Raw genomic sequence first — 18341 nt, forward strand, 5'->3', positions numbered from 1 at the left:
GCCAGAGAAACATTTCTGTCAGTGCCATTGTTTCAGATATTACATCAACTGCTACGACTTGCCCATGCCCATAGGCCCACATAATGGACAAAACATGTATCCACACATTTCTGACATCAGTAGCGAAACAGATAACAACAAAAGCATTCAGAATTGATATGATGACGTTGTCCTTATATTAGGGTGAAGATATAAGGTTAATCCATATGCCCAAACGTAACAGATAACAGAGCTTGAGACTGGGAATCGAAACTGAATGTCTAAGTGACTGCATTGGATAGTAAATGGAGCTGGGTAATTCATTCGGCCCACTGTCTGAGCCATTCAAATTATAACCAATTATCCAATTCACTCAAACGTAGCCTCATCATCCTCATCGTCATCGTCATTGCCATCGTCATCATTGGGTGCTGGTCCTCAGTCTTATTTAGCTTTGAGGGCTGGCCTCACCAACAAGCTCACGTTTTTTTTTTTACCCAAAACTGCGATCATGAGCCTGAGATTATGAGACACCAGAAAGAGACTCGACTTAAGACTTGCACGTTTTGTGTGAGCAATGGAAAAACCGACAACCAAAGGCAACAAACAAAAACGGGAAAAAAAGAGACTAATAATAAATAAAAAAAATCTCAAAAAAGGGAAAATTTTACGGTGCTCACGTAATTGAATTGCAGTCAGCTAAATTGGCATTTATTATAATAAAAGCAAATATGCAATTTCGCTTTTTGCCTGAAACACAACAACAACAAAAAGCAACAACAGTTACAGTAAGAAAATGTATAAAAGCAAAAAGGAAAGCAGTAAGAGGGAAAGGAAAATCGTTTGCCAACTCTTATGGTAAATGAAAATTTTTCGTATTTTAGATTTGAAAAGAGCTTAAAATTGACTCACTCGCTTTATCCGATTATATGCTTATACAATCCATATCTTTTCACTACAATTGTCAGGTATTCACATGGTATATATTAATTTCACAATTTTCGTTTTGTAAAGAATTTTTAATTATCTCTCACTGACAAAAGCAGATAGATGGCTCCCTTCTACCTCAATTCTGGCCTATTTACGTAACTTACTCATTTACAATTCTCCACATACATATATAAATGACGAGAGAACAAAAAAACAACAACAACTTGCCACAAATCAACCGCACGGATATTCAATTTAAATAAATAAATTCACAATAGTAAACCACATAACCAAAAAAAAAGGGAAAAAATGGTTGCCAAATAGACACGATATATAAATATATTCTCATATATGTATATATATATATTATAAATAAAGCAGTGGTGCACTTAAAATAAAACAAATTAATCGCATAAATATTTAAAATAATAATAACAAAATATAAATAGGCTCACATAAAATAAGCCAAAAACTCAGCCAGTATCATGAGATGGGATTTGTATGAAAAGCTCGGACAATATTATAAATATAATTGTAATTTATGCATAATCTTTTATTTAGTTAACTATGGTGTTAAACAAAAATATTATTTCACTTTGCTCATTTTTTCTATTTTGAGAAAATTAAATTATCGTTTCATGCTATTAAATAGAATATGGAAATGATATTGAAATTGATATTGAAATGGACTAAAAACAAACAGACCATCCTTAAATTACACATTCTCTGTTTCACTCTCTCTCTCTCTCTCTCTTTTTATATGTGTCTCTTTCTGCTCTCTTTAGTCCTTGTACTTCTATGGCAAATGCATTTATATTCCAATTTTCTAATTATGTGGTTGAACATTTTGGCGGCGATGTTGTATTGAAAGCAATTAAGCTAAATAATTGCGAAATTTTCATTGCGTGTGTTAGTGTGAGTGTGAGTGTGTGGTTGTGTATGTGTGTGTGTGAAACGACAGCCAAGTTCCTGACTATTTGATGAGTTTAGCTGGTATGTCTGACACCATTTGAAATACCCTTTCGAGGGGTTCATAAACGAAAAGTTCAAAGAGAAGTTAAGAAAGAAACTCTAGAAAGAACTCCAACAATAGGTATCTATTGCAATTACTATCCGTCTCAATATCACTTTGCGATATTTGAAAATGTGTTCTATATATTATTCGGGGTTGAGTATCGAGTCTTCGTATTTCTGAATAAGTTGCCAACGCCCATTCTTTTTTCGGTAACTTGTCTAATGATGTTGGCGCCGATTTGAAGCTAACGCTTCAAATGGAACGGTTAACATCCAAGTGCCAAAATGAGTTTTTCACTGCGCCAAACAATTTCCGCATTTAATTACATTGATTATGCACTCAACAGAAAGAAAGAGAGAGAGAGAGAGAAAGAGAGGACGAAAAAATGGAGAAAATGGGACTCCTACAAATTTTCATTCCCTTCTCTCATGTGGAAAATTTCGTTTCAACATTGAACTTGAAATTGATTTAGTTTTTTTTCCCCTGCTTTTTGCAAAAATGTTGCAAATTGTTTTTGGGGCGGTGATAAATGCCCAACAAGCGTGTTGACAACAACACAGCTAACACTTTCATGGTCTGTCAATCAACAAAAGCAACAACATTGACAATAAGAAAAATATTGCTTTTGTTAAAGTTTTTATTGCTGTTGTCTTAGTGCAAATATATATGTTCATATGTATGTGGTTACAACTGCCAACCAGAAAACAATTGTGCTTATATAAAAATTATACACATTATAAAAATATACACAATATATATGTGTGTGTCATGTATATTTAACCAAATCCATTAACTCATAATTTTCTGCTATGTTGAACACACACACACAAACGCACACCAATCGAATCGGGGAACTGAGCCAGAGTGTTCAGTTTGTTGTCGTTAAAGCCAAAAGGCAAAATTGTGCGCAATTTTACGGCAGAGCGCATTTTGCCTGCCAACACCATTTTCATTCCCATTTCCATTCAGTAACAACGACAACCAAAAAAAAAACGATGAGCACGTATGCGTGAAATATTGTGCAAATAGCAACAACAGCAACAACAATAACTGCAGCAGTAGTGGCAACTGCAATCGCAACAATAGCTACAACTGCAAATGCAACTGCAATGGCAACTACAACTAGAGCTACTTGCAGTTAAGTGCTGCCGCACAATTGCAATTGAAATCTTCCCAAAAACCAAACAAAAAAACTTCAAAATAAAGTTGACGGAACAAGTTTTTGAAAATGAAACAAAAACAACCCAAATAGTGACAAAAAACAAAACAAAATTCACACGACATCATCGCCTCTTGACAGTTAGTTGATTATGGGAATTCATTGGAAAACAAGTTTTTTTTGCTTTAGTTTTTTCAGTTTCGCAATTTGACTTTTGCATGTGTCATGCATGCATTTGTTGCCTTAGTTTTATTTATGATTAGACCTAACAAGTTCTATCTAATTTGAGGGATCCAATAACACTTCCTATAAATTGTATAATGAATCACATATTAATGGTCGATACTTAAATTGCAATTTAAATTATTTATCAACCATATGAATAACAATTTAAATATGACTAAGGTTTATGATGCATACACTACAAAATAGAAATTGTTTTAATGCTAATAATTCAAATGTTTATTTTAAACTGATTTATTTCTGCTTTAAAACGGTTTCTACATTTTTTATATTATCTGAGAGATTTACATGAGTCTGTTGTTTTCCAAGACATGAATAAATTAGAAAAAAAATTTACTCAGACGAAAAGAACACAATATTTAGTATTTGGATTCTTTTTTTTTTTTAGTTTTTAACTGTAAAAAATGTTTAAAATTTTAAAATAATATCATGTCAGCAAAATAGTGTTCTAGCCTAGAAACTTTAATTATATGCAGCACAAAAGGTGAGTATATTGTCTGTAATAGAGATTCATGTAGATGGAATTTCCAAATGCTTATACCATCGAAAATATGGTATTAATGAGCATACCATATTTCCAATGCTCTTGACCCTTTAATAAAGTCAGCTGATGATAGAACTTGGTGGTTCTTGAAATGGCTATACAAACTTATAGCTTGATCGCCTTGTGTGCTGTTGATGATATAAAATTTGAGATTTATTGCTTTCAGCTGTCACAACCAAATTTTGATTAACTTCAAAGGGTCAAAATCTAGACAAAAATTATAATGTTAATTGAAAAACTTTAGTTCAAAACAAACGTTTGGTTATACTCGTATTTTCGTAAATAAAAATAAATATACATAAATTAAAGTCACTTTGCCTGCTACTTGACCTGCCTCAAATCTGACCCTAAAATATTTACTTTAACCCGTTTGATTTCGCTTTTGGTTACAAATTATTAATCAAACTGCTTCTTTTAGTGTAGTATGACTTTTGTTTTTTCTTTTATATACATCTGTATATACAATAATAATATTTTTTCGTTTTGTTTGTTTGAAACGAACTAATTGAATTTGTTTGTATTGTGGTTATTTTTGACGGTGTTTGGTTTATGCATTTTTATGAACTGTAAATTGGTAAATTATAAGCAATTATATATAATTTCATTACCAGGCCCCGGCCTATTCAAAGTTATTTTGTTTTTTTTTTTTGCTCACACGGCAGCAGCAGCGCATTTTGTCAGACAATTTCATTAACAACAATTGCCGCTTCGGGGCTGTGAGAATGTGTGTGTGTGTGTGTTTGTGCGTTTATATATATTATATATGGATGTTTTCAGGTCTCTCGATGTGCGCATAACCGCTTCATTTCCATTAGCCATACAATTTGATTAAGTTCCCGAGCAACATATTACAATAATTTCTTTATCAACCAGAAGCACGCACAAAAGCAACAACAACAATCAGACAAAAGAGAGTTGCATGTTTAACAAACAACAATAACAACGCCAAAAAGAATGATTTTCTTCGGTGTTTTTTTTTTTTTTGAGGGAACTTCATCTCATTGCATTGAGATGGATTTGGAGTTGGAGATGGAAATGGAGATTGTGATGGGGAGAAGGCAAAGGATGGAAGACGTTGACAACGACCGGAAACTAGCGGAAATCATTAGACTCTGCACAAATGACTACGAGATGCCAGTTTTCCTGTTGTTGCTTTAAGCAGTTTTTTTTTTGTTGCTTCCTTCTTCTGAATTCACTCTGTCCACAATGGGCCAAAGTTAAGAATTGAAAATTACCAAAAGGCAAATTAAATAGGCACCATTCTAAAGGGCAAATACATATATCATCAAGAAAAAGTAAGTTTCTGCTTACTAATGATTAAACGGAAGACTTTTTGTTATTTACCTAAATTTAAGACAGACTATAAATCACTTCCACTTTGTGTTATTTTGAAGACGAAAATTATCATTGAATATTCTATTCATTAATATGATGATAAGCTCTTTAATCATAAAATTCTTTTATTTCAGTTAGTTCAGGTTTCTTATTTCATACACTAATGAAATGTAAATGGAATATTCTTATAAACACCGTTTTCAACCCACAGGATATTTTCCTTTACATATGTATGATATCTAGCCTTTTAGGCCAACCACTTTTAAGACCTTATTGAGGCCAGAAAGTCATATTCATTCAAGTTTTTCATGGTTTTACTACCACTGTACTGTGTGGCAATAGACTTTCCACTGTCTTCCTATGCTGCCTTTTGCCTTTTGTTCTGGTTAGATTTTTCTTCGTCTGCTGCTGCTGCTTCTGGTGGTCCCCTGACCTCTGCCCGTGGCTATTGGCATGTCTGTTGTTGTTACTGTTGTTAGTCGTCGGCAGCTTATGCTCACAACTACTTAAATATCCGGAATCATTATTATAAAAATCAAGTGGGGAGCCAGAAGAGAGCAAATGAAGGGACTGAGCATAAAGCGAAGGAAGCAATTAGGGGAGCTAACGCATAATTGGTAAATTTTTCGCCCAACAGCGTGCGAAAAACTTACTCTTTCGTTTACTTTTTTCCCCCCAATATTTTCAGATTTTTCTTTTGCCATTGTTTGGCTTGAAAGCCAAGTGGAGAGCAGAATAAATAGCCAGACAATATGGCTGGCAGCGTTAATTAAAACGATCTAAAGGTGCAAAAGGATAAAGGTATGGATAAACCGTTGGCTTTGTGCTGTGATTAGCGGCGATGAGGATAATAACACCCCATAACGAAAGGCCAACACAAACTGTGAAGGAGCCAGAAACCCCATAAGAGGAGTAAGAACCAAAGTGTTGAGACTTTCAACCAACTTGCACATTCGTCAGTGTGGAAGATGCTTAAATAAAAATCAACTGGACGTGCAAATGAGACGCCAAAAGCTTACAACATTCAAGTAGAAGATTGTGTTAACAAACAAGAACAAAAAAAAGGACAAGCGAAAAAATGAGAATGAAAATAAATAAAAAGCAGATAAAAATCAAATTAACAAAAAAACCAAAAAGAGAAATGGCGCTGAAGTAAATAAAATTGCCCCAGTTGTTGGCGCTGCCAGCCGGACGGAGTCCACCTGATAAAAAATGTTTTTTGATGGCAGACCGAGGCAACATGAAGTAGGTTCTTTTGGGTGGGCAGCCGACACGCCCACATCTAGCTGGGACAACCCAATTTATATTTCACCGTTTGCTGATTGCGAATGAAATGAATTCAGCTGCTCCTACCGCTGCGTTGAGAAATGACATTGGAGGCGACGCGTCGGCTGGTTGGTTCAAGGATGTGATGGGCGCCGTGTGTAGCCAGAACATTTACAAAAATAAATTTAATGACTTTGACTGTCCAGGAGGATGCTGATACACAAAACATAAAAAAATAAGCAAGAACGAAGAAAAAAGTATATGTAAATGAAATGAGCATGGACACACGGGACTGAGACGGACTGGCAATGGCAATGGCGAAGCCGAAAAGTGTCCTTAATCTGTTTAAAAGAGCGCTGAGAGCCATCCCACAGACCCAGTGAGGGCATCAAAATTAATGGCAAGAAATTTAAAATGTAATTGACAGGCCAACTGACGGCCTCCAGCCACGCCTGACATTCCTGCCACGGCCGGCAGTTATTAAAACACACATTGCGTATACGCAACACGGAAACGGAAATGCAGCATTAAATGAAAATAAAACAGAACGACCAAAAAAAGGACATGGCCAGACATCGTTTCATTTCACTGCTCCTGTTTCAGCTTTGGCTCGAGCTCGAACTCCAGCTCATTTCAGCTCAGCGTAATTGCTCTCCTCGGATCGTCCACATCCTGCAGCATCCTCTCTGCTTCTGTGAGTGTATGAGTCTGTGGATGCGCAGGATGGGGGGGACCTCTTGAATCGTTTGTCAATGCTTTATTTGCGTTTATCGCAATCATTTTTGTTGGCCGCTTAATATGGCAATTTACATTGACATTATTTTTATTATACAACAAAATGAAAGTGCGCGAGAAATCCTTTTTTTTCCATCGTTCTTTTTTCATTTTGTTTTACATAATTCCATCATTATCAAGTTGATGAGCGTTTATCTCCCAATTTAATTGCTGGATTGCTGTTGGCTCAACGCCAGCTTAAAAAGTTGACAAATTTTGTAAAACAAAAATGAACCGAAAATAAAGGTAGAGTGCAAAAGCAAATGATAAAGTTGAAATGCTCGTGGCCATAACGATTAGAAGCAATTGCTACTCTACCCCAAAGCCTGAGTGCAATTTCTCTTTTTTCCACGTGACGACAGCCCCTGACTATGACTGTGCCACTGCACTTCGCTTCAATGGATGGCAGATGCAGATGCTGATGCTGATGCTGACGCTGGTACTGATGTTGTTGCATTTGCCATTTGCCTTTGCTGGCTGCTGCAAAGGTAACAATAAACTTGAACACCTTCCCACTCCTGCCCTCATGTCAGAGACGGAAGCAACGACGAGCCAAGCATGTGAAAATTTCACTTTCATGTTTAACTTAGACATCTCACAGTATATCTACACACACTTGCACATACTCACGCACACACTCATCTTATGTAGCATGCAGTTTTTGTTGTTTTCTTCTTTTTTTTTTTGTGGCATGGGATGCAATAACACATAACAGAAAAAGCCAAACAATGCCTGTTGGTGTCTGCCACTCTTCCTTCTTACTTTCAACCGCCCGCGCTTCTATCTGCCTGCCTTCAACTCTGCCAGTGACACACTTTGAGTCTCATATTGCGTTTTGGTTTTACCTGTGTGCGCAGGCATTATGTGACATCCACCAGCCACCATCGAGGAGCAGGAGCAGCGCATTTGAGCATGAATGTCATAAGGCGCTGCCAACTAAGAGCAAATAAAAAAGCGAAACGAACGAATGAAACGTTGAGGCACGAGAAAAAGCCTCTGCCACATTGTTAACTGTTAAAGCAATGTGTCCACTTAAAGCATCCAAATGCTACAGCATTCACAATTTGACAGCCATTGCATAAGTCACTAGAGACTGAGTAGGAAGCGTTAATTATTAAGCGAAAATTCAACAAGCAACTGTAAAACTGAAAGACAAAATGCTTTCTATAAATAAAGTATAATTTGATGTGTTTTAACCACAAAAGGTTGACCTTTTTTATGAAGTTTAAAAAAGAAGAAGCTTCAAAAACCATTTCGTCACCATGGAAATCGAGTCGACTGATGTGAGTATTGGCTAGAAACCAAACTGCAAAGTTTTACTTACTTATGATACTTTTAGCAGTTAGGTAGAAGTATAAATTTATCCCCAAATTAGTTTCACCTAATGATAGTTAAAACTTTCAGAGAATGAATCAATATAAATACCAACTATACCGAATCTAAGCCAATTGCGGTTTAAGTACCCATATGTACCATATCAAAGTACTTTATTATTATTATGAGTAGTTTAGTTGAATGAACAAACAAAAAAAATTTCAAAAGTTTGTTATTTATTTTACCCCTTTCACTGGGATAGTTTGTTTTAGTTGGAACCAGGAGCATCAGGAACTGGCCAAGCCACCAATCAACCATCTACAGGCAAACAAACAAACAACAAGTAAACAACAAACAAAAAACAACTGCAATCAATTGCATCTTCTGCCGCATGAATGCGTGACTGAATAGCAGCACATGGTATGAGCTCATGTGTAAGCTGAAGCCCCCCATCCTAACTCTCACACATATGAAACACCCTACTACCCCCTACTACCCCCCACCACCCTTCACTCCTTGGCATTTTTGAGCTGACCAATGTGGTAACAAAATGGCCGCATCAAGTTATTTTTTATTTCCATCTACAACTGCAATTCAAGTGCATTGCACTGCATGACTGACTGACTGACTGACTGACAGACTGGCTGACTGACTGGGGGTGAGTGGGTGGGTCGGTTGATTGTTTGAACGGTTGACTGAGTGAATAAGTGAATGAGTGTTGCTGCTTCCATGGTGAATGTGTCATACCAGCGGCGCCAAATTGAAAGCATCGCCTATGAAACACAATTCCAAAAAGCCAGAACTGCGAAACACCAAACCAAAAAACGAAATGAAACAACCAAAACCGAGTTACAATGGGGAAAAGAAAAGTCTGCTACTTTGGTGGACCCAAACGCTGCCCCGAGGCCTTGGCCATGATGATATTGATTTGCTGTCATTATGGGAAAGAAATAAAAAAAGAAAAAGGTTGGCAATAACAAAATTGTAATTTGTGGATAAAAACTACTACTTGCTGTTGCTGCTCCTGATAGTCCTTCGGGTGTATGTATACCAATGGTGGCAACAAACAAAATTTGAATTTACGCTGCGTTCGATACGCGAAATTGAAATTGTTATTTGTTGAGCAGCAGCGTAAAAGTGCACAGAGAAAAGTTATCCGTATTTTTGTTGTTGCTGGGTTTTTTTTCCTCCCCACGACCCCTCACGAGATCGCCTAGGGTGACCACTCAACAGGCGCGATTCGTATACTGCTCACACTCAGACTTTTAACATCATATTTTTTCAGGGCAGTGCAGCACTTTTATACCCCTCATTCCTCCTGGTTAAAGCGGAGTATATTCAGTATATTTAAATCATATGCACTAGGCAGGATTGAAATGCCTAAAGGGGCTAATAACTCAAAGTTTATCATTCGCTTGCAAATACACACACAAGGATTATCTCGTTTGAACATAAATATCCAAATGGTCTAGAAGACAGTTTCAGAAACCTTTGAAATGTTGTCAAAAATATTAAATCTTTTTTTGGCTAGTAAAAGGTATTTCAAAGACCATCATTTTTTGACATTTTCCCAGTTTTCCCGTTCCTGTTTCCTTTCAGCAGTTATTGACTTTTTCTCCTTGCAGCAAACAAATGCAATTTGCATTTTGATAACAATTTCCAGCAGCTGCTGCATTTTAATTGCATTCATTGAATGGCATAAGTTTTTCTCCCTACAGTTTCGTTTTTGGGTTGTACAAATCTTGAAGGGAATGTGGAGAAAGAAAGCAAACCCCGAAATCAATTGTCAGGTCATCTGTCAATTTGTTTGTTTTTTTGCTGCAACTGTCAGCTGTCAGTTTGGTTGAACAGAGCAAATAAAATGGTTTTAATGTGACGTCGCCTTTTACCCCCGGCTGCAAAACCCAATGCTGTAACTTGCAACAAAATTGCAGTAAGATAGAAGGTGGAGGACAAGGCATAGAAAAGGAGTGGAAACATGATGGCGGTAGCCTCCGAAATCTACAAGAAAAAGTTCAAAAGTTCGTTTGCCGCTTGTGTAAACAAATTATTTGTTTTAGCTGCTTTTTCCTGTCAGGTAATTGCCACACGACGTCGTCGACAATGGCAAAGACGACGACGAAAAGTCACAGTCAGAGACAAAGACAAATTCATAGGCAGTGAGGAGAATTAGTCAAAGACAAACGTTTTGTTTGCCTTTTGCCATTTTGTGTGCAAATTATCAAGTTGTCGCCCCAGCTGTGCCATTGTGCAAGAATTGGGATAAATCCCAGCCAGGCCATCAACTGGCCCAGTAATTAGTTTACACTGGCTAAATCCTGGGTAAAATTAACCACAGCAATTACACGCACAAAATGGCAAACAATTAATAAAAATCTGAGATGGAGGCGGGGGGCAAAGCGAAGGGAAATCAACTCAATGCCAAACAAAAGAATCTGCGAAAATCTATTAAAGGGCGGCCGTTCGGGGTGTTTTCCATAAATCAAATTAATTGAAATTAATGGTGTACCTAACTAGGAATACGTTTTTTTTGTTTTTTTTGTTTTTTTGAGGTTCTGCTACTACCAACTAGCCCTTCTGGTGCTTGTGGGCCTCCATTTGCCTTTGCCTCCTTTCAATTGCGCGCACTCACGCAAATGTTTATTTGTTTTTTGTTGCAAGGATTAAGGACCGAAAAAATGGCAAGACGAAACGCAGCCAGCAAACAGGACTGGCCAAATGCTTTACTCCCCTTTCTGGCCCACTAATTATTTTGGCTTACTGGTCTGGTCGAGCGCGTTAAGCCTTTTGAAGCCAAATGGAACCCTAATAAATCGAAGGCAAACAAAATAAACAAACCAAAAAAAAAAAAGCAAAATACAAAGCAAAAGGATAATACGTTTATGCGCTCAATGAATGTAAAATCAGATACTACATTAATAGATTAACTTATGCAAATTTTACAAATAATTTTACAAAGAATTGTTTTAGATTACAAAGTTATAAAGATCGAAAGTTGATTACCCCCTTGTCCATAAAATGAAGCTATGTTCTATATGTTCTTCATTTGAATTTGTTGTTTTCTTTTTAGTCTGGATAGTGTGAGTATCACCCATACGAAATGTTCTCCAATCATTATTTCGGATGTAAATATAAAGTGAAATCGTAGAAAGTAACCCTAGCAGCCCAATCCTGCTTTAAACTGAATCAACATCCGAACTTCTTTAATTTCTCTATTTGAGCCCAAAGCATTTGCTACTCTGCAAACATGGGAAAAGTATCGCTGTGTCCTTGTCTTTCAATTTCAATGTGCCACATCTGTAAATTCAGTTTCTGAAACATGCTCTTCAGTTTTCCTTTCTAGATCTCAATTTTGAGCCAAGCATAAACGAACAACGAAAACCCACTTCTAAATATTTGAACTTCAAAGGCTTGCTTTGGTGTATTTGGCAGAACATTTTACGCGATGCTGAAAAAAAATTAATGAATTATTTGTCTGGTGCCGGTTTGCCACACTCATTAAAATGATTTAATAGGGCAAATCCGGATATCCGAAAGCTCCATTGAAAAACAAACAACGAACCAGCAAACAAACATTCGAAATGGCTGGGCCAGGAGCAGAAACGAATGAACAACCAAACGAACGGACGAATGTCATTTGTTGCCTGACTAAATTCAAAATGAAATTCATCAAAACTAAACGTGACCATTAGTGAATGCATGAATAATGAATAAAGCCTACAAACAGATTTTAGTATGCCCAAAATACTTTGCTCATATTTGCATATTAAATATTTAGGCTTATGAATGGAGACAGGGAGCCAAGTTGGACGGAGACGCAAGAAAAATGAAAATCACATTCAAATTCATATGCCATAATATGTTTGTACATACGTACATATGTATGTATGGGTGGAGGAATTTATAACGGAAAGACATATGGAAATCGGCTCTCTCAAATCACCATGAACATACTTAGCTAACTATGTAGGCGGGGGCGTGTCTGAGGGATTGAACGAAAACATCGAATTTTCCAATCAATTGAATTTCAATTTGCATAATTTTCTATATGTCAACGTAATGTATACGAAATTCGATTATTTTCCATTGAATTGAACTGAAGACATCGAAAGTGGACAAAAGGCACTCGAAACCACTACAAGCAAACCGAGTCTATGGACTCTGGACACGCACATAAAACAGGCAAGGACACAAATGGGTGTGTCCTGGAGTGAACAAACATTATTGCAAATTTATATGTTTTGTCTGAGCGTCTCACAGACATACACACACACACACACACCCATCCGCATCCACACCCACATTTTGACCTCAAAAAGTAACCTAAAACGTATAAAATTCAAAAAACTTTTCGGTGCAGGGGTTAGAGGAATACAGAGTAGAAAAAAAGGGTCAAAGCGAGTCGAGCAATAAAAGGCATGGCAATGAAATGCTCCGTTCGGTACGGTTCGTTTCAACTCTGAAAAACTATCACAAATGCGATGAAAACGAACAAACGACACAAACAAAAAAAAACAAACCAACCCAAAGCACAAAAATAAAATAGGAATAAGAAATTTTTACTAAAAGAAAAATAATAATAACTTCACGAATTGATGGTACTCTTGGAGGAAAAAACTAAATAAACGAAATAAAAATAGTCACAAAAATTAAAAAGTTTTCTAGTTATATTTAACGTTTGACTCTTTCTCTTTTTTGTTAAATCTTACTTAAAATTTTGCTTTGTTGTTTAGGAATTTTTGTAAAACGAAATTGTCATTGTTATTAAAGAAGAGGGGGAAATCAATTTCTAAACAGATCATAGTCCAAGAGACTTATACCCTATAACCCGAGAGTAACAACAACAATGTGCGTGTCCTTTTTTGCGCATTTTACACGCCCACATGGCAGTCCTTTTCAAAAAAAAAAAAAAAATAATAAAAATAAAAGAAATGAAATAACTAAAAAAGGGTTCAAATGTATTTACCGTCCTGAGGCACGCTGCTTTTATTCTCTCTCTTCTTTATTTCTGTATTTTTTTGTTCTTCTCTTTTTATTTTGTCCAACCATTCCTTATGCTTTGTTACAATGTGCACGGAAAAATGCACCCAACACGCAAAGCAGCCCACAGACACCCTTACGACCCTAATCTCTACCCGCGACACGTCGCTTCCTTCGTCCGTGTCTTCAAGAGTGGAAGTTTTGTGGCAGCCACAATACTATTCCATATATATTCTAGTACACCAAAAAAGAAAAAAAAGAACAGAAAAACAGTTAAAAGATTCAAGTTTTGTCCATGGCACATGGAAGTTTTGTTTTGCCCTTTTTTTGGTTCTGGCTCACTCAGCGCGCGCGTGTCGTAAAAATTTAATTAAAAAATAATTTTGTTAACAATAAAAATCAACACTTGGGGAGTAAAAACCGCAAGGCAAATAATGATTAAGAAGCATACGCCCAGGAGTGAGAAAGCGGGTTTATGTTGTTGTTTGTTTTTGTTAGTGTGTGTGATTTGCCACACCCATTAGCCAAAGCAAAATGTGCGAATTATGTGCATGAACAGCGGGCATTTATGGCCATTTATTGTAACGCCTTGCTTTTAGCCACAAGATCCGCCCACAATACCTTATACCCATACCCTTAGCCTTAGACACACACCATTTTGTATGTGTCAGGCCAACGAAATTATGATGACGACTTTTTATTGAAGCCCAAAAAGCCATTGTCTGCTCCTTATCCTTGTTGCCTTGTTGTCCTGGCTGACTCAAGTGGTCCTGTCTGTCTTGCTTGAATTTTAGCCTTCTCTCCTTTCGGTGTCTTCTGTGTCAAGTCAATAAAAATTCAGTAAAAACGCTCTCGACGTAGGCTCAAGGATTATTATTGCTACTTTATGACAGTTTAGGTGAGTGTTTGCCTATGTCTGTATGTGTGTGTTTGTGAAGGATACCAGATTCAAAAGGTTATAGACACAGGCAAATATCGAGTGACTTGTCATGCGGCATCATCCAAAAAGTATACAAGGCTCAATTTGCCTCCATGGGATAGCAAAAAAACTGTTGTCAGACAAGTTGGTAATCCGACCTGGTAATACCCTTTACTTTTACGGAAAACAAAGCCGCTACTCTCTATTTTAGACACTGAAGGGAAACTTTTTTTTGTTGTATGCTCGCTCTATAAATAACAAATAAATCGGTAAAAAACTTATTGCAGTATCTGTCATATTCAATTAAACATTCCCAATATACTCTTTAACCAAAATATAATGTTCAACTCACTAAACGACAATTTGGGGGGATAAGTGAAATGTTACATTTCGCTCAACGAAAATGATGAGTGCGTTAGTCAGGGGATGAATTAAAATTATTAAAGTTAAATGCCTCTTTAGTTCTATTTCCCAATAGGTCAATCTAAATGATAACTTTGTGCATAGCTGACCAGAAATTTTCCTAAATAGACAGCTCTTTCTTAAAACAAAAACAACCAATTAACAATTTTTTTCCGCCCACTGCCAATTTTGATTTCATCGTTTGCATTTCCTTGACTCGAATGTTAATTTAACCAGAAAAGTTAGCTGAATGAAAACAATCAACAGTTTTCATTTCATCTTCATTACAGCAAGCTTTCCAATGAGATGAATGAAAACCCAAGGAAAATTAAGAAAAACCTCTCTCGAGAAATGCAACCAAATTCACAGGCTAATTGTGCTCGGACTAAAGAAAAACTCCAAACCCAACAAAAGTTAATGAAGACTTGACTCGAGCTGAACACCAAAAATATGGCCACGTTTCAATGTCAAGTCATAAAATTTGCATATTTTTCCAACGCAGCTATTAATGTTACTTTATTTTTTCTAATTTTTTCTGTTTTTTTCGTCTTTTTCGGCTTATTTTGGGAGGGGAGAAAATAAGTTGACACCTTTTATGTTTCGTATTAATTTTTTTTTTTTGTTTCGAGGGGAGGAAAAGCCGTTTGCTAATTGCCAGAGCAAGGCTCAGCAATGGCTTAATTACGTTGTTTCTGCTGTTTTGTGTTCATTTGTTGACCTTTTGGCATTGGCCAAAAGTTCATTTGCATAATTTGCATGGCTTACACAATATTCTTGTTTTTTTTCTTTCGGTTGTTTCCCTACTATGCATAGTACACAGCGATTTTCACGTAGAATTTGCATAAAGCTAAATTTACATTGTAGGCAATCAGCATATTTTTTTCTATCGCTGCCTTTTGCTTTTTAGCCGGCTTATTGAGTAGACAGCGAAAAGTTTATTTGCACTTTTCCTTTTTTTTTTTGTTCGTAATATTATGGACAAATATTGAATTTTTTGTACATATAATATGTATATATGTATCTTTATGTAAAAGTATGTATTTGTATTATTTTTCAACTTGATATTTGCTCTTTAAATTAGTTTTTTTCCACAGGCACACGTTTTCAATTTTGGCAATACTAAAAGTTTATGGCCGAAAAGAAACAGTAGGAGCAACCAACAAGGAGTCAGTTATGTAAATGTCCAACTGACAAAAACTGTTATGTGAGATCAACACAAATAAACAGATAGACAGACAAACAGACATAGAGACAGATACGCACACATACGCAGAAAGCGTGTCAATTGTGTAAAAGGTTTAGTTTGTTCAAAATTTGAATGCCACCTGGGTGAATTTTGAATTTAAATTTGCAATTCCACCATCAGCATGATGGCCCAAACAATAATAATTACAATGCATAAATCAGCCAGCTTGACAGTGCAAAAATTTTTTTACTCTCTACCGCATACTGCATGTTTTTGGGCTAGTTTCGGCTATGGCATTTAATCGGGATTAACTAACTACTGTTGCATTACTTATGATCATTGTATGATGATTCAAAACATGCAGTACCCTTCATTAGTAAATTTGTTCACTAAACCTATTTTTTCTTATTTGGTTGTTCCCTTACTAGATCTATTCACTAATTCACTCCTTTAGTTCATGATTTTTCCAGTAATCGCTCTCTGCTTATTTTCTCAATCGGTTAGTAGCTTTCTGATCTAGCCTTATTTCTTTGTCGCTAATCTGCTCGGGAGAAAAATGTTTACAAGGATCATCTACTATATAAAAATGATCAAACAGCATAATTACCAGAATCTAAAAACATCATCTTACGGTGAAAAATAAACTGAACAAGTGAGTCAATAGTCAAGTTAACAAATTAATAAGTGAGCTACTAAATTAGTTATCCTATTATTTGATTGTTATTTACCTAAAATCGTGTATATCAACTTTGTCAAATTTGGTCACTTTTACAGGGTAGCAGAGTGCATTATTTAACATAATTGGTAAAATCCCTTTTGACAATTCGGTTTCGCTCGATGTTTTTCTCACTCTTTGTTTCTCTTTTTGCATAATAGTTAACAATGTTGCAGAATGTTAATGCAATTGAAAATTTGCTGTGCCAAGTCTTTTATTAAATCATTGCACTATGGCCACATTGCGTATGCTCAATATTTTAAATGACTAGCCAAATATAAATATTTATATACAAAATTTATTTGCTGCCGACTAGTGTAATCGATATGCTACATGTACATACATTGGACTAAAACTATTGATTGCTATTAGCTCTAAGTGGATGGGAAGAGAAAGCAGGAGAGATAAATTTATTAACTGCATTGCATTTCAAAATCATTAGGAATTTTCGATTTGTTTGCTATTAAGCCAATTGAATATTTTAAAGTTCAACAATTTAATCAATTGCTTAGCCTTAAAACAGAAATCAGGTACATCTTAGTAAAGGTGAACAAACGAAATGAAAATTATGTCAAGTCACAGCAAATAAATATGACTTATTGTTAGTCTGTGTACTCTTTGATTTAGCCATATTTACTCAAATGTTTTCATTGATAACTTAATCAAACAGATCATCTTATTTATGAAATCTACAGCCGTATCTATAGACACATAAACTCTACCTTAAGCAAATATTAAAAATATGATAACAAACTTATATATTTGTTCTGATTTGTGCTGCTAATTGAGGATGACTTTTAGGACTTAGTTTTATTTTTAGACAAAGAAATATCTACAATTGTTAATATCTTTTACTTCGATTTGTTAGTTTGGCCTTGAAATCAAGTATCAAGTCAAGAAATTGATTAAAATTTCATAATATCTGAACATTTATTTCGTATGCCGCAAAACCGCAAATTCAACCAGCAACTGTGTGTGTAGTAATACTTAGCAAATAATATAAATACATACACACATGCTCACAGTTCCACACATTTGTATACATACATATTTTGTTGATTTTTCCACAGACAGAGGAATGAAGCAAAAAATAAATATATAAGTGGAGAAATATTGTGTACACAATAACTAACATACATACGAATTTTACAACCGAGTATATTAGTGTTCTTATAAATTGTGGATAAAGTGATAAAATCTTGCATTTATCTACATATGTACGTATACATACATACATATATATATATATTTTATGATTTTATTTATAGAATCGAAGTTTATCAATGATTCTTTTTGTTTAAGGGATATGTTGATAGTAATAGTATTCTATCTTTATTTAAAAACTTTTTTGTTTTGGCCGCTTATTTAATTGAATGGATGACATTAATTTGTATTAAGTATTATTTATACTGAAAGTTATTTGGATAAGTTATTTGATCTGCTTATACCTTTACATAAGTCAAATATTAATTTTATCTTTAAAGTGACTTGTCTGTATGTACTTGACCCTTGTCTTGAATTCCCTATCTACGTTCGTTATTTTCTTTTTTCCGCTTAAACATTCTCTTTAAGGTTAACAT

General features: G+C 35.5%; 1 long non-coding RNA gene across 1 annotated transcript in view; it reads right to left on the reverse strand.

Annotated features, from left to right (window-relative positions):
- The window catches only part of LOC26529249, a 41368-nt gene that overhangs the window by 1229 nt on the left and 21798 nt on the right, over positions 1-18341 (reverse strand). The gene's annotated exons all lie outside the window — the stretch shown is intronic.

The sequence above is a fragment of the Drosophila willistoni genome, chromosome 3R (genome assembly GCF_018902025.1).
Source record: "Drosophila willistoni isolate 14030-0811.24 chromosome 3R, UCI_dwil_1.1, whole genome shotgun sequence".
Classification (NCBI taxonomy): domain Eukaryota; kingdom Metazoa; phylum Arthropoda; class Insecta; order Diptera; family Drosophilidae; genus Drosophila; species Drosophila willistoni.